Source organism: Euphorbia lathyris, chromosome 8 (assembly GCF_963576675.1).
Source record: "Euphorbia lathyris chromosome 8, ddEupLath1.1, whole genome shotgun sequence".
NCBI lineage: Eukaryota > Viridiplantae > Streptophyta > Magnoliopsida > Malpighiales > Euphorbiaceae > Euphorbia > Euphorbia lathyris.
Window position 1 is genome coordinate 32,305,802 of NC_088917.1, and position 14,783 is coordinate 32,320,584.

The 14,783-nt window shown below is 39.6% G+C and overlaps 1 long non-coding RNA gene across 1 annotated transcript; it reads left to right on the forward strand.

The window, feature by feature from the left end:
- The first annotated feature begins 12,482 nt into the window (after nt 1-12,482).
- On the forward strand, nt 12,483-14,369 carry LOC136203491 (uncharacterized). Its single transcript, XR_010674861.1, has 2 exons — nt 12,483-12,864; nt 12,997-14,369. It is a non-coding gene; the product is annotated as an uncharacterized lncRNA (long non-coding RNA).
- Nucleotides 14,370-14,783: the final 414 nt, after the last annotated feature.

Here is a 14,783-nt window from a genome sequence, read left to right on the forward strand (position 1 = left end):
ATCGAGTTTAGACCATCTGCAATGTTACTAGACTTATTCCAGATTGAATGAAGGAATTGCTCAAAATCAGCATGGTGTAACCACGGAGCTTCAAACTGAAACGGTTTAGGGGAACGATTCGGAGGAGAGACTTTAAAATAAAGGAGAATAGGCACATGGTCAGACTTATTCCGTGGGAGGTGCCGCACAATTGAATTGGGAAAGAGGAGTCGGAATTGGGTGTTGCACAATGCTCTATCCAACCGACAAGCCACTCTTGTTCTCACTGTTGACCCACGGAACCAAGTGAATTTCGGACCCTGAACGTTCATGTCAATCAGCTTCATATTATTTATCCAATTCGCAAACATTGAGCAGCGGTCAATGACCCCCGGTGCACCCCCACTTTTCTCATCCATACTCTTTATACAATTAAAGTCCCCAATGAGGATCCAGGGGCAATGGGTCCTTGTTTCCAGGCTGATCATAGCAGACATAAATTCTCTTTTGAAGCTCAATTGGGGTCGAACATACACAAAGGTAGTACAGAAAGAGGTACCACGGGTCGTACCAGTTTTTAAGGTCATAGAGGTATGGAGGAACTGTTTATCCCGATCCAGAACATTGATATCTACAGTGTCAGAGTTCCAAAAGACCAAAATACCACCACTAAAACCCTCAGTATCAATGAACTCAAGATTTGTAAATTTTAGTTTCTGACACAGGGACTCAACCCTAACAGCAGGGAGGCGTGTTTCCAGAAGAGCCAGCACATCAGGTTTATAAATTGATAGCAAGTGTCTAAGAGCCCGGTGAAACTCATTACCACCAGCTCTAAAGCAGTTCCAAGACATGATCATAATTAACAATATATACAGAGCAACAAGCAATGATGACAAGAAAGGAATCTAGGCCCCCGAGGTACTAACCTGGTGAGGTGCAGTATTTTCCATGTTCTGGTCTAGGGGTCCCAGTGGTTCCCTGATACTGATCCCAGGCCGGCTGCGTTTGGTCCTACTCGGTGATTCCTTATAGTGGAAGATATTTTCCTTTCCTTTCATTGCTTTCTCCACGTCCATAGAGGAATCGGAGACATTATTTAGTAATCTCTCAAAAGAATTGGGGCTGGAAGTGGGGCGGCCTTTGCTAGTCTTTTTCAAAATAGAGGCTGTTTGCATTGGTTTCCCTAAGCTACCAGCACCAAAGGAGAATCCATTTCCGAGTTCAGTAGTTGGGGCAGTTGCAAGAGAAGATGAGGCACCCGAGGGCCCAGGCAATGAGGCTCCCGGGGCAGTGAATAAGGCTTCAGGCGTCTTCTCAACGTTCCCGTTCCCATATTCCGGCTTCCTAGTCTGGTTACTTTCAGAGGTTTTTGAAATTTGGTCTCCTGGTCTTCCTCCACCCTGAACTAGTTCCAATTGGGGCTCCTTTTCCTTCCCCGGAGGGGCAGGGGTATGAGAGGCAGAGTGGTTAGTATCCCTAGTGATGCTAGGATGATTACAAGCTTCCCTTCCATGCCCGTACCGACCACAATTTGTGCAAGCGATATAAAGTCCCTCATATTCCACATGATAGAAGAGACCGTTCAGACGAAAGTGAGCCACCAATGGCTTATGCAATTCAACTTCGACGCAGACCCGCGCAAATTTAGCTCTTGCTTTTCCAACTGTGTTCTTATCAACCCGTATTGCTTTTCCGATTGAATTGCCAATTAGCATGAGAGCCTCAGGTTGGTAGTACTGTAAAGGTAATTCAGGAATTCTTGCCCAGACCAGAGTTGAATCAACATTTGCACTAGAAGGAACAAACGAGGGGGACCAAGTTCTGACTGTCAAGTAGTGTCCCTGAACCATCCAGGGTCCATCCTGAATTACGTGGTCTCTATCTGATCTTTTGTCAAAGGTTACCAAGTGGAAGCCATGTCGCAATTCAACCATAGTAAAATTACCTTCAGTCTTCCATAGTTCAGAAGCTCTGTTTCGTAGTGCAATATACCAGACATTCCGGCCTAAGATTTTAACGATTAGAGCCTCTGAACAAGCTGCCGACCACTCCTCTACTAATTCTGGCTCGATGGTGATATCTGGGCAGAGGGTATTCCCATCAACGCAATCAATTCGGCCCTTCCCTGAAGCTCGGAGGTCTACGATTGGCTCTGTGTTTTCCGACATGGGTTCGTCTTGAACCATGTCCCTATAGGATCGGTGTGGAGAAACATGGGAAGGGCGAGGTTGAGATTGAGGAGTAGCGCCGTTGGGCGGTGGGGGCGGTTGAGGCGGATTCGGTGGCTGGTTGAGGGGCGGCGGGTGCTTTTGTTCTAGGTCGACCATCGCGTCTTTTTGGAGGCGTGTTCTTTATCTAGTGCATGAGTAAATTATGTGACAACTTGAGAGAAGAAATAAATATTGAAGAAAAATCTTATTAGATTCAATTAGAATCATACATCAGAATAATTGAAGATCATAGACTATGAATCTACTTATACACAATTGGGTAAAAATGCTAAACCGCCAAAACCTAAATGTTGAGATTTTGCACACCAATATTGACTGATTAATATCGGTTCATTCTAATTCTGTAATAAGCATTTGAGAAACCAGTTGTTATGACAATATCCGTCCCTTATAATGAGCATTGTGTGAACTGTGAAGCATAGAAACCATACCCGTTCGTGTGTTAAGACAAGTAAGGTTCAAACAAAAGGTATTAATTTTATAAGCAAATATGCTAATTGATGACATGTTGGTATATATGGCGTTTGAATAAAACCTGATTCAATGTGGTTGCAAACGATGTGGCAATCAATCTGTATTTGTTTAATTTTCTCGTGAAAGGCATGATGATACAGATCGGTCTTGAAGTGAGGATTTTAATCTTAAATCCACAAAGAACTTTCTTCTCAAGCATATGCTTAAAGGAGTTAGCCTCTGTTCTTTTTATGGAAAAGAACCGAACTGAACTGAATTATACTGAAACTGAAATAATAATAATATAATCCTTTAAAAATAGCAATAATTAAAACAAAAATCTTATAAAAAAAATAAAGGTTCTAATAAAAAAATAAAATAATTATAATTATAATAAGTAATGATAAGTTACTGATTATTGAACTGAACTGGGCTGAACTAGACTGATTGATACTGAAATTAAGTAACAAAGAACATGGCTTTAATCCCAAGTGTTTGATAAAAAAAAAGCTCTCAACAATGGAGGCTATAAATATTCATATTCATAAAAAGTTTTTCATTACAAAATAAGAGGACTATATACCTCCCCTTAGGTTTCGATAAAGATACCAACATACCCCCACTAGGGTTACAATTTAAGAAGAGGAGAATAGGGGTAGAATGAGATAATTGGTGTCAATGGCAATAAGGAAAATAGAACTAATGGCAAAACAGTAAACAATGTGGTGGCAAAACAGTAAATAAAGTGGTGGCAGCTCTTGTCTCCTCAAAATCAGCTTGGTGAAGAAGGCCTCTCAATGGACCCCGCACGGTGTGCCATATAACCCACATGACATGTGAGTCCAGTTCTGGTCTCTCAAAGGTATTTCGTCATTTCTTGCACAAGCTCCACACATCGAGCTGTAGTGGCACGCCGAGTGACATGGCGTGTCACTCAGGTTTTGTCTCCTTCGTCATTTTAGCTTCCCTTATCGCATTCCTACTGGAGATGTCTTCATCATATGATACTTTCCAATGAATATGGCTGCCTGATTATCACAGTAGAGTTTGATAGGTAACTGAATATCAAGAGAAAAATCCTTGAATAGGTAACTTAACCACTTAAGCTCACAACTGGCAGTTCCCATGCTTCTATATTCCACTTCAGCCAAAGATTTGCTAACCATTCTTTGCTTCTTCAATTTCCAAGAAATTAAGGAATCACCAATGAAGATACAATATCTTGTCAAGGATTTTCTACTGACCTTGCAAGTACCCAATCCGAGTCGTAAAAGCCAACAACTGAATATCATATTTTTATGGATAAAACAAGTCATAATGTAACGTACCTTTTAAGTATTTTAACATATGAACGAATGCATGTAAATGGTGTATATAGGGTTGCTGCAAATACTGGCTCAATTGTTTTGTGATATACGAAATTTCTGATCTTGTGAAATTCAGATACAATAATTACCCAATGATTTTCCCGTATGTTTATGGATTATGAAGCACTTGTCCTAGATTAGTTAAAATCAAGCCATGAGAAGTAGGATTAGAGATAGCTTTTGGATTTTCAACCATGCATTAGCAATAATATCCCTGATGTACTTAGTTTGTGATAATAAGATCCTTTCTACTGATCGAGCTATTTCAATTAAAACACTTAGCATTACCCATATCCTTCATAATGAATGGGGAATGTAAGTAATTTTTAACTTAGCATTACCCATATCATCAACATATATTATAATCATTGTGAACTCATTATTTAGCTTTCTGAGTAAACAAGCAATAATCATTAATAGAATTGTAAAAACCAAAAGACATTAATTTTGTTATAAGTTCTTTATGTCATTGACAACCGGTCTGCTTAAGTCCATAAAGGGACTTAATTAGTTTGTAAAGTTGATTATTATTAGCCTTTTTATACCCTTGAGGAGGCTAGAGGTAAAATTCTTCATCCAAAAAACCATGAAGTTAGGTGTTGTTAATATCGATTTGATGAACTTCCTAATATTTCACAATAGCAATCGCAAACAGAAATCTGATTGTCATAATTCGGGCAACCGAGCTAAAGCTTTCATGGAAATCGATGCCCTATTTCTGATTATAGCCTTTGGCTATAAGTCGAGCTTTAAAGTGATCCACTTATCCTAGAGCAGTGTTTTTTATGCGGAAGACCTATAATGATGCAATGGCTTTTTTGTTTGGAGGTAAATTTGTCAATTGCCATGTTCCATTCTCTTGTAATGCTCGAAGTTCATTATTCATTACTTGAACCCATCTATGATCTGTAATAGCTTTAGAATAGCTCTTAGGTTCTTTTACTGCTTCTACTTTGCCTAAAAATCCTAAGTGTGGTAAAGTGAAGCCTTGAGCTATATACATACCGATTGGAGCAGCAGTGGTACTCAGTGAAACAAAACCATGGAGCCAGGTTGGCTTCCTTATTTCACTTTTGTTCTTTCCTCTGTTAATGAGAGAATTGGGATCATCAATTAATGAATTGACATCATCTGGTACTGTAGGTGGAGCAACAGTAAGAACATGATCCTGAACATCATTAGTATTGTGAGAATCTAAGAAGAAAGGCATTTGTACAGATGATTGTATAAAAGGAGCAAAATGAAACACATCTTCATTGAAAACAACATTCCTTGCAACTATAAGTTTACCAGTCTGTAAATTCTGGATTTTCCACCCTTCATGTCTAGAGGAGAACCCCAAGAAAATGCCCTCATATGCTTGTGGAGAAAATTTATCCTTGTGTGGAGAAGTATCGGTGTAAAAACACTGACAACTGAAAACCTTGAACTGAGTATACAAAGGTTTACTGCCATATAAAATTTCATGTGGTGATTTCCAATCAAGTAACTTGCTAGGAAAAACATTGATTATCGAAGTCACCATCATAATTGCCTCTCCCCAAAACTAATGTGACAAATGTGATTGAATAACGGAGATCTAGAAACATTCAACAAGTGTATGTGCTTCCGCTCAACGATTGCATTTTGCTAAGGCGAATAAATACAACTTCATTGATAAATTATTCCATTATCTTAAAAAATGAAGCACAATGTTGGTTAAAAAACTTTAGAACCATTGTCGTTATGAAAGTGATGCGGGGCATCTTCCCTTGGAATCGGGTCCGCACGAAGGAAGTCAGAGGAAGAGCGATGCAAGAGACCCGGGGAGAGCCAACCGTGAAAGACGAGGACAAAGGCAACCAGCAAAGCACGTGGGGCGTGCCTTCTCGTACGCGGAGCGTGGAAGGTCCTATTTCCGGAGGGCAGTTCAAGAGCTCATGCATGCGGGGCGTGCCTCCTCATACGCGGGGCGCATACCAGGCATCCAGAACGAGTTCCAACTAGGAGGTCAACTACGCGGGACATAATACCAGAGACGCCACGCGTGAACCTCATCAACGAGACGCCCAAGTTCAGGAGGTCAATTACGCGGGGCGCAATACCAGAGGCGCCACGCATGAAGCCTGTCGTTGTGAGCCACCAAGATCAGGAGCTTCACCACGCGGGGCGTAGTAAGACTTACGCGGAGCGTGTCTCGCCTGGAGGATGCTTCTTCACCAAGTTCTTGTGTTGGGGACCATTTATTATCTTCCTTATTTACAATCATGCCTCCCCTTATTTACACCTTTGCCACCCCCTAATTACAACTCTACCACTTCTATATTTATACACATGCCATCCCTTATTATTTTAACCCATTTTACCCTTATCTTATTATTTCATTTAGTTATAGTCTTTACCCTTTCTAGTAATTTGGCAATTAGGTTTAGATGATATAAATTCATCTCTTTGTAATTTTAATGCTTAACTTTTTATCAATCAAATATTAATCTTCTTCAAGAAGCTTATTAAGGTTTTCACCTTCAACAATGGGGGATCTTTGATTTCCTATAGATTTAGTCCATAAAACTCGGGATTCACTCCTTCTAGTTTAGCTAGAGAAGAAATATCTTTGTAAGTTTACGATTAAAACTTTTAGATAAAACCGATCTGTATCAGTTGGTATCAGAGCCGATCGTTTTCCTTGAACGGAGACTTCTTTCGACTATGGTTCAACCAAGTTCCTTTCCTAGATCCGAAGACACCTTCAACAAGGCATTGGAGAATCTCGAAGCCATCATGAGAAGGCAACACGCGAGTTGTAAGGAGGATTTTTGGGTGATAAACGAGCTAACGAGGGAGCTTGCGACATCCGTAAAGAGTCTCAAGCAAGAATGCCGAAATAGCTCCCAACCAACCATGGAAGTCCCTCCTAAGGATCCATCACCAATCTTTTCTCCATCACAAATGGTAAAGGTAAATCCCAAACTTCCAATTTCTAATGTTGAAGTTATGGATAGTCCTATTGTTAGGAAGAAGTTGGATGTTAGTGATGTTGTTTGTGGTGATGAAGTGGATTTAGATTCTTCTTATGAATTTATTGATAATGAAATTGTGGATGAGGATTTAGATTCATTTGTGGATGAGGAGGAAAAGAGGCTTGTATGTGAAAACATGGGGGAGGTTGAATTGGTGTGTGCTAATATTGAGACAATCCATGTAGCAAGGGATGCTCCCTATGTGTTTGATAAAATACCCCTTAAGCTTAACTTTACTTGTATGTGTGAGGAAAGTGGGGGTATTACTCTTGAGGAAGGGGAGAGTGACCTTGGGCTTATTAACCTCTTTGGGAAGAATGATGAAATTCCATTATGTGTGGAGGTTGATGACTATAGACATGGGAGAGATGTTGGTGGTTCAACTATAGTTGGTTGTAACATGTCGTTTGGGTCGGGTAGCTATTCAAATGGGTTAGCCGGCTTAAACTATAGGGAGAAGTGGAAAGAAACGAAAGGTCATGGGAAAAGACGGATCGTGGATGAAGATGGAAATGAATTTGAATACAACCATGAAGAAGAGGAGATTGATGAAGAGGAGAACCAATCCGAGAATGAGCTAGTAAGACATAAGGAGTGTGATTATTATGAAGGCGAATTCGAGGATGAGGTTGACGAGAGATAGCACGCTTTCGAAGATGAAATATGTGAGGATGGTGAACTTTGTCATAGTGCATATGAGTTTGATCATGATGAAGATGGCAGAGTTTACCATGGGGAGGATGAACGTCGAAGCATTGAGTGGAATCAATATGGGGCCGCTTACGAGGAAGACAAAGATGAGGTCTACTATGATGAGAGTGGGCATCGGCGTGTTGAGTGGGATCGGCACGGGGCTCCTTATGAAGATAATGAAAGCAGATTCTATTGTGATGATGAGTTGGAGGATGTTGAACGGAACTAAAACGAAGATATCTATGAGTATGATGGAGGTAGATTCCATCATGATGATGAGTTGGAAAATGTAGAGTGGGACCGACACGAAGAAGCTTATGATGAGTATGAGGAAGGTCGGTTCCGAGTTGACTATAAGTCGGGAAATGTTGGGTGGAACCGAAATGAAGATGTTTATGATGAGGAAGAAAATCGGTTCCAAGATGAGGATGAGGTGAGAAGTGTTGAGTGGAGCCAAGATGAAGACACTTATAAAGTTGATGATGATGGCAATGAGCACAATGTGTATTTGGTGACTAGGGTGCCAATGCCTAGTGAAGAGGAGCCTAGCCAACGTCATCGATTATTTAGAACTCGATGCTTAGTTCTTGTGAGGAAGTGTGAGATGGTGATCGATGGAGGAATCCAAGTGAATCTCATTAGTCGGTCCGCCATGATCAAGTTTAGGTTGGTTCTCGAGCCACATCCTAGACCTTACCGCCTTGGTTGGGTCAATGAGGTGGAAAAACTTCAAGTTACTTATTGGTGTAAAGTTCCTTTCTCTATTGGAGCTTATGGGGATGAAGCTATATGTGATGTTGTGGAGATGGGTGCTTGTGATGTGCTACTTGGTAGGCCATGGCAATTTGATTGTGATGCCTCACATGCGGGAAGAAGAAACATCTACACCATACGTAAAGGCAGAATCCGATATGTCCTTACACCTTTGAAGAGTTCTCCTAGTAAGAAAACGGAGCCCACTTTGGAAGATTGTCCAACTCGGGAGTTGAGTGTGAATGGGTGCATTGGTGGAACGGGTGATACATTGAATTGTTGGTCCCGTATAACATGACAAGGTTAGTTCCAAGGGGGGGGGATAGGAACTATTTAAAATTTTGTCCGTTAAGGCTGACTTCTTTTCTTTTAGAAAAGTTTTACACAGCGGCGCTAAGTAGTTTTAAAACACAAGCTTAGTCAACTAGTGACTAAGTCTGCTTCTTTCCTTGAGTCAGGAGATAACACTTAAGTCTATTCCTGAACTCAGCTTCTTAGTGTACTCAACTCAGTGTCTATTCGTTACTTAGTCAGTTTTATAGCAAGCAATATATAAAGGAGTTTAAAGGTTAGAAATATGTTACTCAACAGACATATCCTGGTTCAGCCTCTCCGCCTACGTCCAGTCCCCGGAACTCGTTCCAAGCTTTTTGAATCCTCTACTGAGCTCTTTAAAGGTAGAGCACGAAACCCTTTACAACAGAAGCTGAGTATACAAGAGTACCTTCCTCTATTCCTCTACTCACTCCTATAACTACCGCTGAGTACTATAACCGAGTACTCAGCCTCTCCTTTCTATCCTTTTAGAAATGATAAGTGTTTGTCCTATACAACAATTGCTAAGACACCTTAGATGAATAAAATCACTTTAGACTTTTACACAATGATTGGAATTGGTGTAAGATTTGCTTGCTTTTCTCACAGAACTTCAAGTATGAATTTGGTCAGCGTTTCGACTTGATTGAAGATCTTTATCGAATGAAGCATTTTAAAGGCCTATTTATAGTGACACTTTAAGCACCGGTGATTTCGAATTTCGAAATAACCGTTGGAGGCAAACGGATTCCTGTCGCTTTCATTCTGGACGTGCTCAGTGTCGTTGGCCAATGAGATTCTTGTATCTTCTGTCTACGGCAGTGCTCAGCAGCTTTTCGTCAGATGAACAGAATGTTTCGACATTTATAGTAAAGTCTTCCAGACAGCTTACTGCGTCTTCTGAGCTTTACCCAAAGTGGAAATACTTTGTCTCTAAGTTGATTCCGTTCTGCCACTGACTTGTACTTCTTATCGTTTAACTCAGCAACTTCATCTTGAAGCAATTGATAGAAGGCTTCTCGATCCTTCTTCATGCTGAGCTAGCGCTTTGCTTAGAACGACTGCGTTTTGTCTTCCTGGGCCGTGAGGTCTTGATCTGTTGACTTGGGATTGACTTCCTCTTATGGGCCTTTAGGCTTTTTATCTTAATGTCTTATAAATCAATTAACTCAACATTGAACAAACACATTAGTGTGAATAAATCAAAGCATTTAAATTTAATGTGTTAGAATATTTTTATCATTCACATAAATAATTTTGTCAAATCAAAATCATGTGGAAAGGTGTTTCAACATGAATCATCTTGAGTTGGGTTCTATGGATGAATTAGCTAGCCACTCTCCTAATGAAGTCAATTCCAAAGAGGAGGATGAAGTTGAGAAAGGGGAGAGTAAAGTTGGAAGTGAGGAAGTTGAGCCGATGTCCGAGGGTGACAAGTACGTGTCTTCCAACGAGCCACCTAAAGGGCTTCTTAAAGGGCTTCCACTTTTAAGAAAGCTACCACGTGACATAGCATGGGATCCGGGAGATAGTGCACCTAGCCCTACATATGGTGAGTTAAGCTCTAGAGATGAGGAGGGAGGTTGCTCTACGAAGCCTATTGATAGCACCGAGATGCTTAGCACATGCCACATGCAAAAGAATCGAGTCACTCATTTGGTAAAATCTGAACTTATTCTTTTGTGCTTTGTTGAGATATTTGTGTTGGAATCTTGGGTGTGTATGTTGAGGGACAACCTTCCCTATGATGAACCCATGAGAGGTGATCTTGTTGTGAGGAATGTGAGCTTCATGTTGAGGGAGAACCTTCCCTATGATGGGACTATGATGGGTGACCTTGTTGTGGGTTTTGGTGATTGTTTATTGAAGGGGAATGGCTTCCTGGGAAATATAAAGAAAATGAGCGAAAGTCAAGACTTGGTAAATTCGAAACTCACTATTGTGCGCCTTATTGACATGTATGTGCGTGGATATATGTTGTGCTTGTTGAGGAAGCATCAACCTTATGAGGAGTCAATGAGAAGTGATCTTGTGATGGAGAGAGTGGGGTTTATGAAGTCTTTGATGCATGGGGACAGCCGCCGGAGAGGTGTAGAGAAGGTGGAAGAAATTCAAGACTTGGGGAATACTAGCCAAGTTAGCGAAGTGGAGAGTCTTGAAGTTTCGGGATTGTTAACCCGAGGTGAGGGAGGAGCTACTATGTGTGTGCGCGGGTTCACTATTGTCGCTACCGGATTTTTCAAGCACGAACGCCGGAAGCTAAATCAGTTAATAGTTCTTCCTAATTAAAACTGTTTTCTAGAGTCGCCACCAATCTGAATTTAGGCGTGATTGGACACCGAAAATGGTTGAATTTTAACGGGTAAGGAGGTCTGCGAAATAGAGATTTTTTGGTTCTTTTGTCGGTTACGTGTAGGGAAGAAAAACTTGATTAATCACCCTACCCCGCCCAAATATTGGTACTAAAAGATGTGATTTTTGTGTTAAAGGTATTTGATTTATCTCGATTTTATTAATACTTTTTTATGTAATAGAGGCATATAATTTTGTTACATGATTAATGTCGTAGGTATTTAATATTTATGTAACATTGGATCATTAATTGTATCCTTTTAATTTTAATAATTCGGGTAATATTTAATTCGCATCTCTATGACATAGAACTACGAATTAAAACGCTTAATTTTATATAATCTGGTAATGGTTAATTCATATTCCTATAACATAGAACTGTGAATTAACTCGTTTAGTTTTGTTTATTTAGTAATGTTTAATTCATATTTCTATGACATAGAGCTATGAATTAATTCGTTCGTTTTTTATTAATTCGATGACGTTTTAATTCGTATTTCCGTAACGTCGAATTATGAACTGTCTTGTTTAGTTGTTTTTATTTTTTTTTTTTTGTAACGTTTAGTTCGTGTTTCTATAACATAGAACTACGAACTATCTCGTTACTCTTTTTTCATTTTTATACCCTTGTAACATATACGTATAAATTGAACCGTTCCACGTTAATTAAGTTTTATTTTTTGACCGTTTTTATACCCCTATAACGTAAAGGCATAAATTGACTCGCCTTAACTTTGTTAGTTTTGTACGTGTTTAACTTATATCCCTATGACATAAGGTTATAAATCAAGTCGTTTAATTTTAGTTAATTTTATTTTAACCGGTTTTTTTTATACCCCTATGACATAGGCGTATAAATCGAGTTGTTTGTTTTATTAATTATTTGCTTTCGACCGCCCTCATAACCCTAAAACATAATGTACGAATCGAGCCATTTTAATTATCGAAAGTGTTAATTAGTATGCAAAACCATTAAATGGAACTAAATTGGCCAAATTGAGACCTAGAATAGTGAACATTAGGATAAGGAAAAAAATCAAATCAGGAAGGATCTGATTAATTATAAAATTCGTTTTAGGAAAAAAAGATTTTATTAACCTGAACTAGAAAAATCAAGTCCAAAACAAAATTGAGCTAAAAAAGAAAAAGACTCACTCAATTAAGTTAACCAACATTGAAGGAAAGTTGAAAATCAAAAGGAATATAAACATATGAGTGGATATAATTTCGGTGTCCAGCATCTAGGCCCAAAATATAAATTTCCAGATTTGTTTTAAAGCCCATCTCCCATTAACCCTAGTATAAATTGCTCCCTATACACAACTAAACCTAGCTCCTCCTCACTTATTACTTGGCCGACAGACAAACCTCCCTCCTTTCTAGACTTGTGTGATTCCCCCCTCTCTACACTAACCTTTCCCTCTGCTCTTTCTTATTTCCGGCAGAAAAAGGAGGAAGCCCTCCGATCATGGTGGTTTAATGGCGGCTCCCGTCCTCCCTATCCTTCTCTCTTCCTTTGGACATAGTCCGGCTCTAGTCCGACATCCGGTGACCGTTTTCTCCGTTTTTATGGGTGAAACGGAGCCGAGTAACTCTGATCTACCCTGCTTATGGGATTTATAGACGGTTCGACACCCTTAGAGAGCGGACAGCCATCGTTCGGCGCCTCCGAGGTACCTAGGAGGTCCGATCTACTCATGCACGCAGTTTTTTCCTAAGGTAAACCGCATTTTTTGTATTTTTTCTGTTTGTGTTTGCTCTTTGCGTCTTTTTTTGTATTTTTTCTGTTTGCTCCTTGTGTCTAGCTAACTTTTTTGCATTTTTCTGGTTTTCCTTGAACTCGGAATACAGATCTCGTGGGTTTACTACAGACTCGGGATTTCCTTAAGGTGAATCACGTTTTCTTTGTGCCTTTCCTGCTTGTGTTTGCTCTTTTATAGTTCCTTAACCTTTTTTTTTTTGCGTTTTTTTCCTGAGTTCTTGGAACTCGGAATGCAGATCTCGTGGTGATTCGTTAATTTGTTATAGACTAAGGAACACAGATATGGTTACTTGTGATTTTTGTGTTTTGTGACCACAGCTTATTGTTGAAACACCTTTCCACATGATTTTGATTTGACAAAATCATTTAAGTTTAATCCATGATTAAGAGACAATTAAATTTAAGTGCTTTGATTTAATTGTACTAATCCGTTTGTTCAATATTGAGTATAAATATAAATGCAAAAGGAAATAAAAATTAAGATAGGACAAAGTCAGCATGAGAACACAACACAAGCTGAGTGAAGAGCAACTCAGCACAAGAGAAGATAAGTCATCTTCAAAACAACAGCTTAAGAAAGAAGCTGATCAAAGAAGCTGAGTGGAACGGAACTCAGCATAAAAGAAGTCTGCTTTAGAACTAGATCTTGCAGAACGAAGCTGACCATGGAAGCTGAGTGAAAAAGAACTCAGTATGAGATTTGGTGACAATCAAAGACAATGACTATCGAGGTGAAGCTGAGTGATCTTCAGACAGCATGAATGATCCGTTAACTAAAAGACAAATCCGACAACTGTCTGCACCAATAATTGAAGCCTTGGAATTACGCAAAAGCCAAATTCCGAGATGCATGGGTCAACTGTTCGTTGCTATAAGACAAACTGCCAGAAGAAGACAAAGCCTGTAGGAAGAAGACAAGCCTGACATCTGAAGAAATCAGAAAACAAGATTGGCCTGCATATCTGAAGCTGACCAGAAGTTTGTCCCCCAAAAGAGCCGTTTTGGATTCAACGGACAAATCAAATTCAAAACATTTGATCCTCAGAATACAACTATAAAAGGACAAGCAATCCTCGTGGATCATTGTCGATTCATACAGAAAATACAAGTGAGAAAGATACAAATTCAAAGCACTCAAAAACAAGAAAGAGATCTTACACCAACTTTCTATTCCTTGTGTAAATGCTAGATTGATTGTTTGTAATCATCTAAAGTGTTCTTTATCTGAAAAAGAACAAGTTTGTTTTCAATTGTAATATTGAGAGTGTTGTGCTGAGTACTCGGTATTAAGTACTCAGTGGTAGAGAAATCTAGGTGCTGGGTTGTAGCACTTAGTAGAAGTTGAGTAGACGAATAGATGAAGGTACTCTTGCATATTCAACTGCCTTGTAACCGGTTTGTGCTCTACCTTTAAAGAGCTCAGTATTGGATTCTAAAAGTCCGGAGGAGTCTGGAGACTGGACGTAGGTGGAGAGGCTGAGTAACTTCTAACTCTCTTAATATATATATGTGCATGTGTTGTTTGTTATACTTACTCAGCATATAAACTGTTTAAAGCTGACACTGAGTAAAATTAGAGTGCTGAGTTGGAAGCTGACCACAAAAGTGCCAATTCCCAACTCACAAGTGAAACAATCTTAGTCAACATCTGACTAAAGCTGTCTCACACTAAGATCGGCCAAGCTGACCAAAACTGAGTTAATAAACTCACTAAAATTATCAAGTCAGCAAGATTAATTAACGAAAAAGTTACATTAGTTCATAACCCCTCCCCCCTTGGAACTAATCACACGGGACCAACACTTATTTGAAGCAAAGCCCTTTTTTACGAATGTTATACCTAACTTGTACCCTGATGATGGTTCCGGGATTTCCT